This window comes from Rattus rattus, chromosome 2 (assembly GCF_011064425.1).
Source record: "Rattus rattus isolate New Zealand chromosome 2, Rrattus_CSIRO_v1, whole genome shotgun sequence".
NCBI lineage: Eukaryota > Metazoa > Chordata > Mammalia > Rodentia > Muridae > Rattus > Rattus rattus.
Window position 1 is genome coordinate 26415393 of NC_046155.1, and position 20541 is coordinate 26435933.

A 20541-nucleotide genomic window follows, 5' to 3' on the forward strand; every position below is an offset into this window, starting at 1 on the left:
GCAGTTCCTTTCCTGGCCAATGAAGTGTGGTGGTCTGTCAGCATCCAGCCGGGAGCTCCCCAGTCTCATTGCATGTAGGTGTTCAGAGGGAGGGAGCTTCTAGTGCTTGGCCTTAAAGGCAAACAAACATCATTCTTATCTTGGTCCTAAGTTTACCAGCACTGACCCCTGACAAGACTATCTCTCCTTGATCCTGACTCCTCATCTTAGAAAGGGGGTTTATGGGTACACAGCTTCAAGGATCCTGGCAAGGATAAGTAAGATGATGACTGTCCTACTATAAAGGGCCAGCACTGTGGCCAGCAGTCACAGGAAAGCTCAGCAAACAGTGAAAATCAGTGAGAAGCGCCCAGGAGCACAGCTCTGTCAGCTCTCTCTGCCATGTGTTATGAATTAACTTCTGAAGAGTCACGTCTTTTACAATGTCATTTGTGCCTCTAATGAAAGGACATGCCTTGAAAAGAAATGCCAAAAAATCTCACAAAGGAAATGACTGAAAATCATGTACTCGCACCGCTGTCACCACCTCCCAACCCCAAATAAAGAGGTAACAGCTATTCATTTATAACCACCAGGCGTCTTAATCCAGAAAGAGCCCTCACCCGCATTATAGATGGATGCCGTCTGAACAAAGCTTATTACAAATCAATACCACAGTGCATCTTGCCCAGTTTCCAAAATTTCAAAGGGCTGGATTACCCTGCTGTGCATTTCTTCTTCCATTTCAAAGCTCGTAAGAAGCCGACAAGAGAAACTGGCCCATATAGTTCAACCGACTTCAGCAAGAAACAGCATGTTCCCTGTGTAAATATAAAAATGAGACTCAGACCTCCTAGGGCCCAGGATTTCCATGGAAGTTGACCTGACAGAAAATAGGTATCGAAAATAAATAAATAAATAATCAAAGCTGCATTTTTTTTTTAAAGAAACGTATGTGTACAATCCTTCGCGGCTCCCAAAGAGAGCTGTGGCATCCAAAATTAAAGCAGCTCAAAGGGCAAGCAATTTTAAATAAATCGTTAGGAAGCAAACATCAAAGTATCATGTTATATGCATTTAAAGGCAGTGTGCCGTCTCTCTTTTATGCCTCACATCTGGTCTGATTCTTCAGTTTAGCTTCGAATATAACAGCTCCACTCTGACTCTGATCAACCCGTGTATTTTCGACAGAAGGTTATCAGAAAGTCAAAACTCTTTATTGAGCTAATTTGCTTTACATTGTAACACGACACATTTCTCTATCAGCTAAATGGGTAGGTTTATGGTTCCAGCATTAGGAATGTGGTTTCTTGAGGTAGCTTTGGTTTGAATGGATGACTGGAAGGATTCTGTTTTCCGAAAGACTCACATAACAGCAGCTGCATTCTGATAGAGCAATTCATGAATACCGATGTGTCCTGGGCACTGTGGGTCGTGTAAGTGTCACAAGACACAATGTTCGTTCTTAGAGAGACATTGTGAATGGGGCGAGAGGTTACAAGAAAACAAAGACAAGAGTAACACTGAGAAGCAGTATATGTGTGTGTCCCAGGCAGGGTACAGGAGAGAGCTGGATTACAGATGGGCACAGAGGAAAGAGGTCTGCTTAGGGGTTGAAGGGAGATTGAAAGATGTTTAGCATAAAAGTTTAGCAGAAAGAGAGAGAGAGAGAGAGAGAGAGAGAGAGAGAGAGAGAGAGAGAGAGAGAGAGAGAGAGATTGGGAAACAGACAGACTATCATGAGAAAAAGCTGTACTGGAGACAGACAGATAGACCAATGGAATAGAAATTGAAGACCCAGAAATGAACCCACACACCACGGTCACTTGATTTTTGACAAAGGAGCCAAAACCATCCAATGGAAAAAAGATAGCATTTTCAGCAAATGGTGCTGGTTCAACTGGAGGTCAACATGTAGAAGAATGCAGATCGATCCATGCTTATCACCCTGTACAAAGCTTAAGTCCAAGTGGATCAAGGACCTCCACATGGTCCAGACACACTCAAACTAATAGAAGAAAAACTAGGAAGCATCTGGAACACATGGGCACTGGAAAAATTTCCTGAACAAAACACCAATGGCTTATGCTCTAAGATCAAGAATCGACAAATGGGATCTCATAAAACTACAAAGCTTCTGTAAGGCAAAGGACACTGTGGTTAGGACAAAACGGCAACCAACAGATTGGGAAAAGATCTTTACCAATCCTACAACAGATAGAGGCCTTATATCCAAAATATACAAAGAACTCAAAAGTTAGACCAAGAGGGAGACAAATAACCCTATTTAAAAATGGGGTTCAGAGCTAAACAAAGAATTCACAGCTGAGGAATGCCGAATGGCTGAGAAACACCTAAAGAAATGTTCAACATCTTTAGTCATCAGGGAAATGCAAATCAAAACAACCCTGAGATTTCACCTCACACCAGTGAGAATGGCTAAGATCAAAAACTCAGGTGACAGCAAATGCTGGCGAGGATGCAGAGAAAGAGGAACACTCCTCCATTGTTGGTGGGGTTGCAGACTGGTACAACCATTCTGGAAATCAGTCTGGAGGTTCCTCAGAAAATTGGACATTGAACTGCCTGAGGATCCAGCTATACCTCTCCTGGGCATATACCCAAAAGATGCCCCAACATATAAAAAAGACACGTGCTCCACTATGTTCATCGCAGCCTTATTTATAATAGCCAGAAGCTGGAAAGAACCCAGATGCCCTTCAACAGAGGAATGGATACAGAAAATGTGGTACATCTACACAATGGAATATTACTCAGCTATCAAAAACAACGACTTTATGAAATTCGTAGGCAAATGGTTGGAACTGGAAAATATCATCCTGAGTGAGCTAACCCAATCACAGAAAGACATACATGGTATGCACTCACTGATAAGTGGCTATTAGCCCAAATGCTTGAATTACCCTAGATGCCTAGAACAAATGAAACTCAAGACGGATGATCAAAATGTGAATGCTTCACTCCTTCTTTAAAAGGGGAACAAGAATACCCTTGGCAGGGAAGAGAGAGGCAAAAGATTAAAACAGAGACTGAAGGAACACCCATTCAGAGCCTGCCCCACATGTGGCCCATACATATACAGCCACCCAATTAGACAAGATGGATGAAGCAAAGAAGTGCAGACCGACAGGAGCCGGATGTAGATCGATCCTGAGAGACACAGCCAGAATACAGCAAATACAGAGGCGAATGCCAGCAGCAAACCACTGAACTGAGAACGGGACCCCCGTTGAAGGAATCAGAGAAAGAACTGGAAGAGCTTGAAGGGGCTTGAGACCCCATATGTACAACAATGCCAAGCAACCAGAGCTTCCAGGGACTAAGCCACTACCTAAAGACTATACATGGACTGACCCTGGACTCTGACCTCATAGGTAGCAATGAATATCCTAGTAAGAGCACCAGTGGAAGGGGAAGCCCTGGGTCCTGCTAAGACTGAACCCCCAGTGAACTAGACTGTCGGGGAGGGCGGCAATGGGGGGGTGGGGGGAACACCCATAAGGAAGGGGGGAGGGGAAGGGGATGTTTGCCCGGAAACCGGGAAAGGGAATAACACTCGAAATGTACATAAGAAATACTCAAGTTAATAAAAAAAAAAAAAAAAGAGCTGTACTGGAGACTATGAACCAAAATTGCTGGACAGGAGGCAAAATAATTGCTTTGGCTGACTTAGATACCACTAACGTTCAACCTCCTCTGTCCTGGGCTCATGAGAGTTCATGTGAAGCAATGGGGGATAGTTTCTTCCACACGGCAAGCTTCCCACAAGTTTCTCTCTCCTATGCTCTGCACACCTTCCTTTCATTCAGTTGGCTTATGTTCCCTTTCTCGTCTATGCATCCTAAGTTTCCAAACACAAGGCTTTACCTCAGCATCCCTGAGAGAATACTAGAGCACAGACAGGTTGGATGAGGAGTGAAATGAGTGGCATCCCATGATCTCTCCATGCAGATATCTCCAGGAAAAGTTTCCGTGTCACCCAACACCACAGCAGACCTTCAGTGACTACCAAATGCTGGTATTTCCTCTGAATGTGTATAGGAGCTCCTGCCTCAGGTCTGTTGCTTGTGCCTCTGTGCACAGGGCTGCACAGTCCTTCCACACACTACACTTCCAGTCTGCCTACAGAAAAACTGGTGCTCCTCAGGACTTCAGTGTAGGTGTACCTCTGTAAATACCCACCACCTACCTCTACCTTATTTTGCATAGCTACGGAACAACTGGACCTATCTTTCTCGTTATCCTACTGTTGATCACGTGGTTTAGAAAGAGTTGTTCTTCCTATCTCTGAGACTTAACAAGCCATTGAAGATAAGTAAACACACATCTCCTGTCTTTCTGTGAACTGCTAAGAATTTGCCTGGTAAATAATCCAACAAACATTTAGTTCCCTGACCCCACAATAACAGTATCGTAGGGGAGGCATATACCGATGGACTCTGGCAGCCGTCAACTCCAGAACTCCTCTTTGTTCTTGTTCTCTGCTGAAACTTTCCAGGGCTATACCCTACAGAATCTGGTTAGCTTGAAAGAAACTGAGACCTATCTATCTGCCAAGACCCAAGTTCACACTTCCCCGCCAAATGCAGGGGGAAATTTGCAGGCCGTGATGTCATGTCCCGTGTAACATCAAATCACCCGAGGACTATATTCTCTTTCTCGTACACACTTTGTCATGACGGTCTCATTCAGGATCCCAGCTGCTTCCCTCCATATTTCAATGCTATTCACTCGCCTTCGTCTCATCAGTTTAATTCTTGTCGACTTTTTTGCTCATCTTGCCAAATCTGATTTTATCGGGTGCGAGTTCTTGAATCATCCACTCACTGCTTACCTAAACTAAAAATCTCCCACAGAAGAGGAAGCCTCAATGGACAAAATTCATCCTAGAACCTCTACTGCCTTCAATTAGACCTCCTTCCTTGTTCCGGTTAAATGTGACTTTCCTGTTTTTCCCACCTTTATTTTAGAATCTGCCTTCACTCTTCCCTCTGGCTTTCTTTTCCTCTGTCTACTCTTACACAGGAGGTGCAGCATCACGGTTCCCTCCTGCCCTTTCATGCCCTTTGTTGTGTCACCACAGAAGTTACATCGGCTCAAGGTTTTACTCTGCGTGAGCAGCAGCTGGCCCCTTCATCTTCGATACTAAACTTGCTGGTGGGGTTTGTGTCCCATCAGAAGAGATTTCTCCCATTTGTCTCTGTTACGTATCCTGCTACTCCTCAGGATTTAGGCCAGGCATGGCTTCTCTGGAAATGCCTACTTAAGGAGAGCTCAGCCTTCCTGTGAGGTATTGAACTTATCTCTCTCCTTCCCTTCTTCTCAAGCTGCAGTCAGAGGCAAAGCATGGACACAATTCTCTGCTGCCGCCATCTTTGCCACTCAAGCCTTCTGGCAATGGCAGGCTTTAAAACCCTTCCTTGCCTTGGTTCCACCATAGTCTTTCATAACTGATGTCCTTGTTCGCGTCTCTGCTTCAGTCCACACCTGTTCCTAGAAGACCATGATCTGAGGTGGATGAATGAGTGCCACACAGCATTGTGTCTTAGGAGGAAGCCTTGGAAAGAGTCCTGGAAACCTTAACACTAACCAACTGAATAGTAGCCATCATTCCCCCAGGACCCAAACATCCTCTCGAAAATAGGAAAAAAATGAACCAGTGGTTTCCATAGCTCCTCCCAGTTGTCTTCCTAACACCTTTATTGGGATATAATTGGCATCGTGAAGTTTAACAGTCTAAAGAATACATTTCAATATTTTGTATGCGTTCTACAGTAATCCTCATAGTCTAATTTTAGATTGTTTTTTTTATCACCCCCAAAAGAAATCTAACAGCAATTGCTGCTCATTTCTCATGGTCTCATGTCGCATCCCTAGACAATCCGTAACCGCTACCAATTCGCCTTCTTTGGAGGTGTCAAGTGAGGTGAACCTCACAATACGTGAGCTTTCGTGTGAGGCTTCTTTTGTTGTGAGCGGTTTTCACCAGGTATCCATGGGGTGAATTGTACCCACGCTTCTGTTGTGATGTCTGGATAACATGCCATGCACGGTTGTACTTCAATGGGTGGTCTACCCTTCGGCTGAGAGCCATGGTCTCCTTTCCTCTCATCATAAAGAATATGGCAGCTCACGAGTTGTGGGTGTTACACCATATTCATTGCAGAAAAAGGTATGTTCTTCTTTATGTCTTCTTGGTGTCCTACCAGGAAGAGCAAGCAAGAGAAAGAGGGAGAAGAAGTTGGAAGTTTCTGTTACTGCCTTCAGCCCTGTAACCGTGTCTATTAAAAGACCCTTGTAAATAGCTAACTTCAGCTCTGGCACGCCATAGATTAGGCATATTTGTTTTCCAGGGAAGATTATAAATAGAGGGGGGAGGGGGGAGCGAAACAGAATGTATTTTGCAAATGAGCCCAGATGGAAAACCAACAGATGGCCGTGCACTGTATTTTGTGTGTTCAGACCTACATTTAAATTAAAAATTTTCATAATTATGATTAACGTCTGCAGCGACACTGGTTTCCCTGTGGTGGCATCGTGTATCACGTTATCGGAGGTATTGAATAGAACATTTCCATGAAAAGGTCTCGAATTGTATACAAATTTCGGTACTTGCCTGCCCTACGCTTAGGAATGAAACAAAACAAAACCTCACTCAGCAAGGCAGAGAGTGCTGAGAAAAACTTCAGTACAAGTGGACTTTCTATAATAAGCCCGTCTGCCGCCATCTGGCTTCTCCCATGTTAAAACTCAAAGTCAGTCATTTCATGCAGAGGGGAAATAATGGGCCCTTATTTGCATGACGATTTTTTTTTTTTTTGGTTCTGATGTGAGTTTTTTTTTTTCCTCTTACACCGCACCCACTTCTTCATCTCCATGGATGTAATCAATATATTTGTTTTCTACGGGTGGATGTCACATCTCACATGCTACCCTGTTTCCTTGGCTTATCTCCCGTCCCTTTCCCCCTCGTGGTGTTATGCTATATTGTTTTGTGACTTCTGAGAGTTATGCAGTGTTGGTGAGAATCTGTGAAATGGCTGTTAATCTAGACTCATGACTTAGAGCTCTGACTAGAGAGTGGTACTGAACTCACTCCTCCTAGGACCTTCGGTCAGTCTGGTTGGCTTTGTGCAGTGAGGCTGACCTCCTCTGCCAAGTCAGATTCTCCACTGGGCCTGATGCTCTGCCGCCATGCTACCTCTCAGCCATAAAAGCGAACAGGTCTTTTGAAAATGTCTTATCCATGCCTCCCGCTCCTGACCTCGTCTTCTCTTCTGTTTGGATTTTCACTCCACCACAACAGCGGCTGTCTTTGACTCATCACTCTAGTTCAGCCCTGGCCTTTTGCCTTCTTCCTCCAACATAGTATCTCTGACTAGAATAACTTTCAAACTGAAGTCTGCAATTTGGCTCCTATTCAAGGCATCCCTCCTGATAACCATCAGGACACTTCTCCCAGCCTTTGGAAGCGGCCTCCCCTCTGCTGGAAAAGGCCTGGAGCACTGCCCTCCAAGAACCTGCACTCTTTGTGAATGAACGTTACTTTCCTAAGGTCTTAGCTGCTACAGCTATGGGGCCAAAGGGATAACAACATTAACTCTCATTCCAAATGCCATTGATGGTGAGGCAGCCTCCCCTTTGAATCAGTAAATGCCATTCAGTCTAGAACATGGAGCTGAAGAATAACTTTCTAGATTTTTCTCTGCTTTTCTAGAAGTCGGGCTATGAGAGGGTTTCCAATCGCTTTAACTTTCCTTTCATGTTTCATATTACAACTGTCACCCCACCCCAAGATGCAAAGACACTAGAGGCAAGGTGACAGTGACCATGAGGGTGTGTGCAAAATGATGGCTTGCTTCCTAATACTGAGTTTATGGCTTGGAAAAGTAGAACAGGCACCTCTCCAAGGGATTGGGCCATCATTTTTCAGGTTCTCTGAGAAGAAGAATAAAGGAGTAGCAGGCTGTTGTATAAGAGAAGCTGGCAACTGTGCCCCGTGAATACTGTAAAGTGTCATAGTTCTCCATACACTGGAGAATGAACAGATTTCCTTCCAACGACAGAAGCCCAAGAGGAGCTGCCAAGCACTTCGCGACATCACTAATTATTTGTGTAACATTTGGCAAATACTCAAAACCAGAATCTTTCTCCTGGTAAACATATTTTTGCACATTTGTCTTCCCTACAGAAATAACCAGTTGAGATGCATATATTTTCACTTGCACATGGTTGCTCTGCCAAGGCATGAAGCACTCCTCCCTTAAAGGTCTGTTTCAAAGTTATTAGCTAATTCTTAAGGCGGGCAAACCTGAGGATCTGCAAGCATATGCTTTGCATTGAAACAGCAGCTTGGTAATCAAACGAGAGCAATCTAATATGAGCTTTCAAGGGAGGTGAATTTGACTGTAAATCATGGTTCTGCACATAGGTTTGTATTTTCTATTCTTAATTACATCTGTGCGAATCTCCATTTGTTTGTGGTTGCCTAATTCATTGAGTGGGCAATTTGCATTCCCAGAGGCACATATTCATGGTGTGTACTTCTCTGAGGGGGAAAAAAAGAACTGGTTCAGCCATTAGTTCTAATAGTAAGTACAAAAGAGACCCAGGAGTGCATGTGTTTCAACTGGAAATATGCTATGGAAGACCTATGCAAACTGCTCGAGTACCTGAAAACCATTTCTCCTAAACTTTTTGATTCTCAATTTTCTCATCTGTAAAATGGGAATAATAGAGAAAAAAAGACTACTCATTTAAAGTGCTCTATAACTATAAGCAGTATTAGTCGTGGGAGTAAATTCCAATACCATACTGCTATTACTAGCATCATTTAATTTCAGATATTTTTAATGAGAGATTTTGCAAATGTTACTGAAACAAAAACAAAAGACCACTGTATTTTACTGAAATTGATTCATTTTAAGTTTCCTTTTACCAATCTCTAACCAAAATGCTTCAGTCCACAAGTTTTAGAAGTCAGCCTTTCCAGATGCTAGACTATTGTATGTCTGAGATATTTTGGGGAGGAGAACCAAGGAAATTCATTCATATTTCATATATCGTTTTTACATATAACCAAGCAGTAATACTTCCATGGAATGTTTTAGTGCACCTTTATTTTCCCTAAAAATTTCCACATATGCCATCATGCCAGCAAAGTTTCAAGTTCTAGTACTGCACCTCTGTTACTGAAGAAATATGATAGTGTTATTCAAAATTGTGTGTAATGGCCAATGGCCAAGCAATAAGTCCTTGAGACATGTCTTTTATAGGGTGACTCTTTTTTTCCCATCTTTATTAACTTGGGTATTTCTTATTTACATTTCGATTGTTATTCCCTTTCCCGGTTTCCGGGCCAACATCCCCTAACCCCTCTCCCTCCCCTTCTATATAGTTGTTCCCCTCTCCATCCTCACCCCATTCCCGCCTTCCCCCAACAATCATGTTCACTGGGGGTTCAGTCTTGGCAGGACCAAAGGCTTCCCCTTTCACTGGTGCTCTTACTAGGCTATTCATTGCTACCTATGCAGTTGGAGTCCAGGGTCAGTCCATGTACAGTCTATAGGGTGACTCTTATAAGGAGATGTTATCTACTCTCTTATAAGAAAACAACTAAAATATTTTCTTTGACCATGTATCGGAGAGGGGAGGGGTGAGGAAGGGAACAGGGATAGAGATTGGGTACAGAGAATCAAGGGAGAAGGTTGGGAGAGAGAATGGAAATTAGTGGAGGGGTCATCTCTGGGACAGGCTGGAGACCTGAGATGGCTGGAGTCTAGAGTTGGCTCTAGCTGAGACGCATTAGCAGCAGGGGATATAGAAACTGAAGTGGCCACCTCCTTTAGTAAGTCAGGACTTCCAGTAGAGGGAGGAGGATATCAACAAGAGAGATTGAGAGAATGGCCAACCAATGACTGGCCCGTCTTGAGATTCCATAGGAGAAAACCAACATCTGACACTATTAATGGCACTCTGCTATGCTTGCAGACAGGAGCCTAACATAACTGTCTTCTGAAAGGCAGTTGGAAACAGATGCAGAGAAATACAGTGAAGCATTGAGCAGAGCTCAGGGAATCTGCTGGAAGATTGGGGGATAGGATTAAGGGAGCCAAAGGGGTGAAGCACACAACAAGCAAACCTACAGAGTCAACTAACCTGGGCCCTTGGAAGCTCCCGGAGACTGAACTGCCAACAAAAGAGCAGGCAAAGGCTGGACTTAGCACCCCCACCCAAATTTTGTAGCACATGTGCAGCTGGATATTCATGTGGGTCCCTGAAGAGTTGGAGCAGGGGCTGTCCTTTAATCTGCTGTCTGCCTTTGAATCCCTTCTCCCTAGTTGGACTGCCTCATCAGACCTCAGTGGGAGAGGATGCACTTAGTCCTCCTTCAACTTGATATGCCAGGGCAAGTTGGTACCCAGGGGGGACCGAGAAGGGGGAGGAAGTAATGGGAGAAGGGGCTTGTGAGGGCAAGACTGGAAGGAGAGGAGGGAAGCAGGGCTGAGATTGGGATGTAAAGTGGATAAGTTAATGAAAGGAAAAAACTAAAACAAAAATAAAATAAAATAATAAAATAAGGACCAGGAAGCTGTATGAAGGTGTGAGAGCTGGAAAATAAGAGACTTTTAGATTACTCCTTGTTGATTCAGTGAATTTCTTAGATGGTTGGGAATTATGAGCAGATGATTCATTTAAATAATACATAGCACTGTGGGTCACTCCTACAGGACTATCTGTCTACAAAGAAGATACCTCCATGTCCAACACTACCTCTCGGTGAAGACCCAAATCCATGGTCCATGAGAAAGCACTTTGAATGACCCGGTGCCTAGGTTTTCATCATTTTCTCCTTTATCTGAGTTGAGGGGATGAGAGAGATTTTTGTGGAAGAACCTCAGTATATCTTTCCTCAAAGAGATAATAATAAATTAATACACCAAGAGACACATCTGACCTTCCTTCCCTTTGACAGTTACATACCAGTTAGACACTGGGTCATCTCCCCGTAGCCTCCTGGGAGGTGAACATTGGGCACAATTAGCCTGGCAACCACAGACAAGAATTTACTTCCTTTTACTAGGCAGCTTTCCGAGTTTCTTAATGAAAAATCACCTCCCTGCTCTTCAAGTCTCTAGGTCCCCATCTATAACATGAATGAGTCAGGTCAGATACTCTTCTTAACTCTTTTCCTACACTGATCCCTAAGTCAGAGAATAAATGAGCTCTCACCCACTCATATGTCAGGACATGAGTGATGGCAGGAATGGAGGCATGATTCACAAAGCATCAGAAGAGTGTCCCAACACACGAAGGCTGTGATATAATCTAGGGTGGCCTCATCAGCTGATCACTGAAGCCCAAAGGAATGTGCCCCACACCCACCCCGAGCCAGACCTGTTCCTCTAGCTGATTGGTTAAGAAACTGCCATTCATTCATCTACTCCCCATCCCTCTAGTTCCCTTCATATGCACTGCAGAGGTATGATTTCCCCCAGGTAATCCCAGCCACCGTGTGACAGAGGATCCTGTTTTCAATGACCTTTCAAGAAAGTTTGATATCACAAGGGGCCACAATTTATAGCCTCAGAAGCCACGGGCAATTGAACCTTTTCATTTAAGACTCCTACTTGAAGGGAGGCGATGAATGTTTCTTAAGCTTCCCTATCCCTGTGCCTTCTCTCAGTAGTCCATATCCTTCTTGCCTCTGTTTGTCTGTTTATTAATTTGTTAAGAAATTGTTTCTTCAATGCTCATTCAGTGGTTTGCTGTCCAAATGGTGTCCAGGATAATAATTGCTTGCTGTCTGTGTCATTTGGGGGAAATGTCCCTCAAAACATCTAATTCTTGACAGTATGTAAAGTCATAGTCAGAAATATAACATCTGAACTGAGCCGGAAGGGAAAATATGGGTAAGAAAACTTGGACTTTTAAGAACCAAGACATTAAGTAATTTGTTCAAGGTCCCAGTAGGTGACCCAGTTGGGATCCAAATTCCAGCCTTCTGGACAGCAAAGTTTCTATTTTTACATGTCCCTTATACCATTGGGAGGAAAATGACCCAGAAAAGATGAGCAGATGTTTACTAAAAAGCTTCTCTCCTGGATCCAGGCTCCCCTAAAGACACCATATCCTATGGATTTCAAACCAGTGGTGTTCTCTATGACCGTGGTCCATCTGGCCCTACTGAATCCTGTATTTTAGTCTCCTGTCCTCAGCATCTTTGTGTTCCTGAGTACTACAGTAAGACTATGACATGGTCCTGATTTCATGGTTTGGTTTTTGTTTTGTTTCCTAAATTTTATATCCAGATTAACTTTGTTTCTTAGGTAATTATGATTAAGTATTCTTGTCACAATACTGTGGGTTTGGTGTGCTCACTGCTTTGGGGAGTATCCTTGGATACATTCTCCAATGCTCCCTTCTCTGTAGTCAGGACTGAGTTCTTGTATAGCTTTGGCAATGACTGCAAAAGCCTTCACAGAACAGGAAAACCTTTCTGTAGCTGCACAAGCCTGGGAGCAGCCCTGTGCAACAGAGCCCTATGCATCAGAGCTGTGGGTTGTCCAAAGAAACTTCCATTTCTGAAGAATTGAATGGCCACCTATTCATTCATTTGCTTCTGTTCACTGAAGCAGCCTCTTTGTGATAGGGGTTTAATTGGCCCCAGGCACATAGGGCATTGTCCTGTTCCTTATCATTTTGCCAGAATTGCTATATATAGGCGTACATTCCAGGCAGCTAACATTAGTGATAAATGTACCATCTCTCATAACCTATGAACTGACATATATTTGAGCTATCAAATATGCTTTGTGGAAAACTGACTTCAATTGGGGTGGTACCCATATTTCAGAGGTTCATGTAGGTCATAGTTTTGTAGGAATGAAGTGTCCTCATTTTTCATATCCTCTATTTGTTCTTTTATGGTCAAACCATACAAACAAGATCTATAAGGCACCATCCACCATGATGACATGTGGCTTTCTGGTCATATTTACACAAAGGCCCCTTAGGTAACTGATCCATCTACATTCCTTTACCCTTGGATATTAGTTCTGGGGCCCTGTTCTCTCCATGGAGTCCTTCCAGGCAGAAGAAATGAGATGGTTATTTTGGAGTATTAGTTTAAGAGGACCACAGGCAAACTAGACACTTGATTATATTATTCTGAGTGTACCTATGATACTATTCTGAATAAATTAACATTGAATTGGTATACTGAGTAAAACAGATTGTTCTCCGTAAGGGGGTGAGGGGAATGCCTCATCCTTTGAGTTGAATGTTCAATTATAATGAAAATGTAGACTGTCCACCCACAGTGTTAAAATACAGCTGATCCTTCCTGACTGCCCTTGAGCTGGACATCTTATCTCATTTTAGACTTTGTGACATCAGCTGTTCTTGGATCTCAAGCTTGCTGGCCTTTAGCCTAGAACTTCACTGTTCTGATCCTCATTTCAGCTCACCCACAGCACTGACCTGTGTCCACCATCCACCCTGCAAGAGAGCTGCTAGAATCAAGAGCATGGTTATCAGTGAAGATCAAAGACTCATCTTTTGGGCCTGTTGGTGTTCCCACTTGCCAACTATCTTGAAAATTGTATTTCTGGTCATTTTGGATCTTTGAATTCTGACTGGATAGTGTCATGATACTTGAAAAGTCTGTGAGAACTATGTTAATCATAGGCCTACTAAACTGTCTTATGGGGTTATGCTACGTGTTCCTTACAAGCATGCTACAAGCTGATCCAAAATTTCCAATACTACCTAGAGATTTTCAGGAAAGAGGGATACATCAGTATATATCAGTATAACCCTCAGAAGCCTTAAAGCGAATCTCACCTTCTAAAAATAGCTTAAACTCCTTCATGAAAGATTATAGAAACTGATTCAAATGGGACGAGGAATATTCCCCTAACTCTGAGGATGGAATTCCAATCCCCACTTCATCTGATCCCCATTACAGCTGACCCTCAGCACTGACCTGTGCCCACCGTCCACCCTGCAAGAGAGCTGCTAGAATCAACAGCATGGTTATCAGTGAAGATCAGAGACTCATCTTTTGGGCCTGTTGGTGTTCCCACTTGCCAACTACCTTGAAAATTGTCATTCTTCATCATTGAATGAGCCAATTCATTATAAAGTCATTATCTATATATCATCTCTATCTATCTATCTATCTATCTATCTATCTATCTATCTATCTATCTATCTATCTATCTATCTGTCATCTACCTATAATCTACCTATCCCTGTCTCCACCTTAATTATTCTATTCTTCACCAAACACCTAGGTAATATAAGGCTATCTGTCTTCTCTGCTGTTGTCCTCTCTTCTTGTTCTCTCCTTCTCACAAAAAAATCTTCTATCATCAGATTTTTGGTGAAGACAATTGAGCATTGATGACCTTTGTGTTCATTTCAAAGAACCACGACACAGTCCACAAACTGGGAATAAATGCAATAGGACTTTTTTCTCCCCCAGTATGGAGGCTTAAGTTCAAATAGGTTTTAGCTAGACCAAACCTTTCTAACAGCTTCAGGGAAAGATTTATTCTTGCTTCTTTCAGCCTTTCGCAAACTCTAAACCCCTTGATTTTCTGTCTCTCAGCCTCTTCCCTCCAGTTTCTGCCTTCACCTTCATATGGTTATCTTTCCTTTCTTTCTGTCTTTGTGTCTCTGGTTTCTCTCCTAAGGATACCTACCAGTCTTTGAACATAGTTAAGTATGAGCTCTTCTTAGCAAGCTACATCTGAAAAATCCTTATTTTCCAATGAATCTACATTATGAGCTTCTGGATTAACATTGGTTGGGGATAGGAGCCAGCATTAATCAACTTGGTGAAGCTTTCCTTCTAAGACTCAGCTATCAAAAGACAAAAATCTAACAACTCCTTCAGGTCATTTCTAGTCGATGCCAGACTTATCACTCATACATGTACACTGTGGCGCACAGAACCAACTGTACATGTGCTTGAACACAGAGGAGGAAGAAGAGGATAAAATAAAGAGAAATAATAAATGTTGTTTTAAAACAATTTTCAATATAGTTGCAAGAAATTCCTATTAGAAATGACTATTCGGTAAAGTACTTATATTGATTTGCTCAAGTGATTTGCCACTTCAAGATCTCCTATGGTAGAAAGGGGTCATACTAGTCTACCTTTAGTTCTAAAGACACATTCCAGGCTATAGAACAACACAGACGAGCATGAAAGTTGCAGAAACTGCCTAATGCCTTGCTTCTAGCCCACCCTTCATTCAATCTGCTGTAGTTCTGATGGTGTATGCTTTGGCAACCAAAAATTCTCAGCGAGAAAAGTCAACGTTCCTCAGAGAATGCCAATTATTTTCTTGCCAATGTAATTCACTTCCAGTTTTTATTCATAACTCGATGTTTGTGGTGAGTACCAAAAAGATAAGAAAGGAAAAAGCATTGCATATGATTTTTGAAGTCATTTGGGTACTTGAAGGAGGTAGAGGGTTGTCCCACCAAGACAAGCTCACTTCTTGGTATAGGTCTGTAAGTGTGCAAGATACAGAACTACTCCCATTCCCAAAGTCTACCTTCCTCAGTCCTCAAAAATGAAAAATATAAATCTAACTATAGAGCAATGACCCCATTTATATGCTACAAGTAATGCCATGTGACATCATTAGTCTTAAATCTTAGCATTACACACACACATCTGCTGAGCTTATAAGACCAGGCCATTAGACCCAGACTGTACAGTACACTGTAAAAGGCACATAAGAACTCCCTTCTCTTGGGGTCTTTGAGAACCTGTAAAATCATAGAGCACACAGCATGCAAAGCATAAGGAAACTGTCACAGCCAAAAGGAGCCCAAGAAGACAAGGCAAATAAGTAGAACTCAGAAAACTCAATGGCAAGATATAATCAAAAGATAACCTTAGGTCAAAAATTATAAAGCTTGAGTAAATTGTGACAATCAGCCCTGGTGTTCCAGTGTTGGTTGACTACTTGTAACAAATATACCATAGTCACACCAGATATTAATAACAGAGAACAACAGCTGAGTTCTTGGGAACTCTGAACTACCTTTGCAAGCTTGAACTAGATCAATTACTGTCTTAGGACTTCTTATACTGTGGAGAGACACTATGATCATAGCAACTTTTATAAAAGAAAACATTTACTTGGCACCTGTTTACTGTTTCAGAGGTTTAGTCCATTGTCATCATGACAGGAAACATGGCGAGAGTTCTCCTTCTTGATCTTCAGGCAGCAGAAGACTATGTGTCATACTGATCAACCCTGAGCATATGAGAACGCAAAGCCTGCCTTGACAATGACGCCTTCCTTCCAACAAGGTCCGTACCTACACCACAAAGCCATACCTCCTAATAGTGACACTCCCTATGGTCCTATGGGGGCCATTGTATTCAAGCCACAATTACTATTCTAAAAAAACTTAACTCCTTTAATAAGATTAGTATTTCTTTTCTGCATATATGTGTGTGTTGTGTGTGTATGCATGCATGTGTACATGTATGTATGTATGTATGTATGTATGCATATATGTATGTATGTACTTATTTGTGATGGCATGTATGTGTCACAGCATACATGTGGAGGACAGAGGACAAATTTCGACAGTTCTCACCACTTTGTTTTGAGGCAGAGTCTCTCCTGTTGTTTGCTGGTGTGTGTACATACTCTACTATAGCTGGCTCATGAGCTTCCAAGGGATTTGACTATATCTGCCTCTTATATCACTATAGGAATTCTGGATAACAAGTGTGTACCACATCCAGCTTCTATGTGGATTCTAGGTTCAATTTCAAGTCATTAAGCCTACACACAGCAACCTCCTTTACCTGAAGAGCCATATTCCCAGCCCTATTCTTAATTTTTTCTCTTTTTATTTTCCTGCTTTTATTAAAAATAGATTCTTTTCTCATGAAATATATCTTGCTTACAGTTTCCTTTCCCTTTACTCCTCTCAGTTTGTCCTCACCTCTTCTCCCGTTTGGATCCATTTCCTTTCTGTCTTTCATTAGAAAAGAACAGCCTCTAAGAGCTAACAGCAATACAGAACAAAATAAAATATAAGATGATACAAAAACCATCATGTTGAAGTTGGACAAAACAATTCAACAGAAAGAAAAGAGCCCAAGATAAGGCACAAGAATTAGAGACACATTTGTTCACAAACTCAGGAGTCCCATAAAAACAGTAAATGGAAAGCCATAATGTAGGTGCAGAGGACCTGGTGCAGACCCATCTTGGCCCTGTGCTTGCTGCTTTAGCATTTGTGAGTTTATATGAATTGTGATGGTTTGTATATGTTCAGTCCAGGAAATGGTACTATTAGAGGGTATGGTCCTATTGGAGTAGGTGTGTCATTATGGGTATGGGCTTTAAGACCCTCATCCTAGCTGCCTGGCAGTCAGTGTTCTGCTAGCAGCCTTTAGATGAAGATCTAGAACCCTCAGCTCCTCCCGCACCATGCCTGCCTAGATGTTGCCATATTCCTGCTTTGATAACATTGGCCTGAACATCTGAACCTGTAAGCCAGTTCCTATTAAAAGTTGTCCTTATAAGAGTTGCCTTGGTCATGGTATCTGTTCACAGCAGCAATAACCTAACTAGGAATTGAGTTGTGCCCAGGTGATTTACAAAGCCTGGTCTTCCTGGTGTTCTCCATTCCCCTGGCTCTTATATTCCTTCCTCGAGGTTCCCTGAACCCCTGAGGGGAGGGATTTTTGGGAAACATCCCATTTAGAGCTGTGTATTCTAAGATATCTCTCTCTCTCTCTCTTCTCCTCTCTCTCTCTCTCTCTCTCTCTCTCTCTCTCTCTCTCTCTCTCTCTCTCTCTGCATAATGTCTACATATGGGTCTCTGGATTTGTTCCCATCTGCTTCAGGAGGATAGCTAAATAGGGTTCTCATCTATTAATAGAGCAGAATATCATTAGAGTTACTGCTTTGTTTATTTGCTTGTTTTATTTTTTATAGCAGTAGTATTTGGTTTTACCCCAGGTTTCTGGGCTATCTAATATCTAGTTCTTGGTTACTCAAGCAGTGTCAGGTATAGGCTCCATCTCATGGAATAAGCCTTAAGTCAAATTGGTTAGCTACATTGGTTAGCTACTCCTACAATTTCTGTGTCACCGTTGCTGTTGCATATTTTGAAAGCAGGACAGATTGTCAAAGATTTTGTGGTTCTATTGGTGTCCATGTTCCTTTTTCAGTAGCCTACAGAGTACCTTCCCACACCAGAGACTAAAATTTAGAAGTGAAGGCTCCATGTAGGCACAAATTCTTTTCCATGTTCAATTAGTTGTGTGGATATTGTCATTATCAATGGGAGCTCACTGTCTATGGAAAGCAATCCTTTGTATTAGCATCAACTTGGGTTGTTTGGGGCTTCCCATGGGACCCCCATGGGCAACAATTCAATTGAATGCAACGCAGCCCCACCATTTAAAGCCTTACCTGCCCGTAAGAGATAACCAGTTGGAAATTGGTGCCCATCCCCACTGCCCCATTACTAGGAGTCGTTAGGATCACCTTCTTAGATTCTAGGAAGTTTCTACTGCACTAGGTATCTATGCCTCTCTCCAAATGCTCCCAATTCCAGTCTTCTCTCCCTACACTCTTTCTTTCCATCCTAGGTCTCCTTCCTGCCTCCAATCTACCCATAACTCTATTCTATTTTGCCTTACTGGGGATATGTAAGCATACTGCCTAAGTCCCTTTCTCTCTATATAACCTCCCATGGTCTATGAATTTATTTATTTATTTAATATCAACATATAAGCAAATGCATACCATATTTATCTTTCTGAGTCTGGGTTACCTCACTCAGTATACTTTTTCTAGTTCTATCCATTTACCTGGAAATTTTATGATGTCATTTTCTTTTTATAAACAACTGGTTAATACTCCATTGTATAATTGTACATGTTTCCATTGATTCTTCAGTTGAAGGACTTCTAGGATATTTCCAGTTTCTAGCTATCATGAGTAAAGCTGCAATGAGCTTGGTTAACAAAGTACCCTTGTGGTAGAATGGAATGTCCTTTGGGTATATGCTCAGTAGTGGTTTAGCTAGATTTTGAGGTAGATTGATTCCCATCTTTCTGAAGAACCAGCATATTGATTTTCATAGTGATTGTACAAGTTTACACTCCCACCAGCAATGGAGGATTGGTCCCCTTGTTCCACATCCTCATCAGCATGAGCTGTCATTTGTGTTATTGATCCTAGTCATTCTGACAGGTTTAAGATCCTAAAGTCATTTTGATTTGCATTTCCCTTATGGCAAAGGATGTTGAACATTTCTTTAAGTGTTTCTCAACAATTTGAGTTTCCTCTGTTGAGAATTCTCTGTTTAGATCTGTACCCCATTTTTTAATTGGAGTGTTTGGTTTGTTGATGTCTAGTTTCTGGAGTTCTTTATCTGTTTTGAATACGGTTCATCTCTCACATGTAGAGTTGGTGAAAATCTTTTCTATTGTATAGGCTACCACCTTGACTGATTAAGAAGGTTTTAAGTTTCATAAGGTCCTATTTACTAATTTTTGATCTTAGTGCGGGCAATAATGGTCTTTTTCCAGAAAATTGTCTCATGTACCAATGAGTTCAAGGTTATTTCCACTTTCTCTTCTATTAGGTTCAGTGTATCTGGTTTTATGTTAAACTGATCTTTTTGTAATTTTGTGCCAGATGAAAAGTAAGGACCGATTTCTAAGCTTCTACATGCAGATATCTAGTTTGACTAGCATCATATTTTTAAGACACTGCCTTTTTTTCAGTGTATATTTCTGACTTCTTTATCAAAAATTGGGTGTTGATAAATGTGTTGATTTATATCTGGGCCTTCAATTCGATTCCATTGATCAACATGTCTGTTTTTATGCCAGTACCATGCTGTTTTTATTGCTATTGCTTTGTAGTACAACTTGAAATCAGAAATGTTGAGACCTCCAGCAGTTCTTTTATTGTTCAGAATTGGCTAAGCTCTCCTGAGATTTTTCTGTTTATTCATGTGAAGCTGAGAATTATCCTTTAAAGAGCTATAAAGAATTGTGTTGAAATTATGATGGGAATGTGTAGATTGTGTAGATTGCTTTTGATAGGCTGGTCATTTTTTCTATGTTAACCCTACCAATCAATAAGCATAGGAGATCTTTTCATCTTCTGGTATCTCCTTCAATTTCTCTCTTCAAAGACCTGAAGGTTTTATTGTAGAAATCTTTCACTTGCTTGGTTAGAGTTGGCCCGTGATATTTTATATTTTTTGAGGCTATTGTGAAAGATGTTGTTTTCCTGCTTTCCTTCTCAGTGTGTCATTTGCATATGGGAGGGCTACTGATTTTCATGAGTTAATTTTGTATTCAGCTTCTTTGCTGAAAGGGTTCAGATGTAGGAGTCACCCAGTAGAATTTTTAGGATCACTTGTGTATACTATTATATCTTCTACAAATAAAGATACTTTGATTTCTTTTCCCTTTTCAATTTTTATTCCCTTAACCTTCTTCAGTTGTCTTACTACTCTACCTAAGACTTC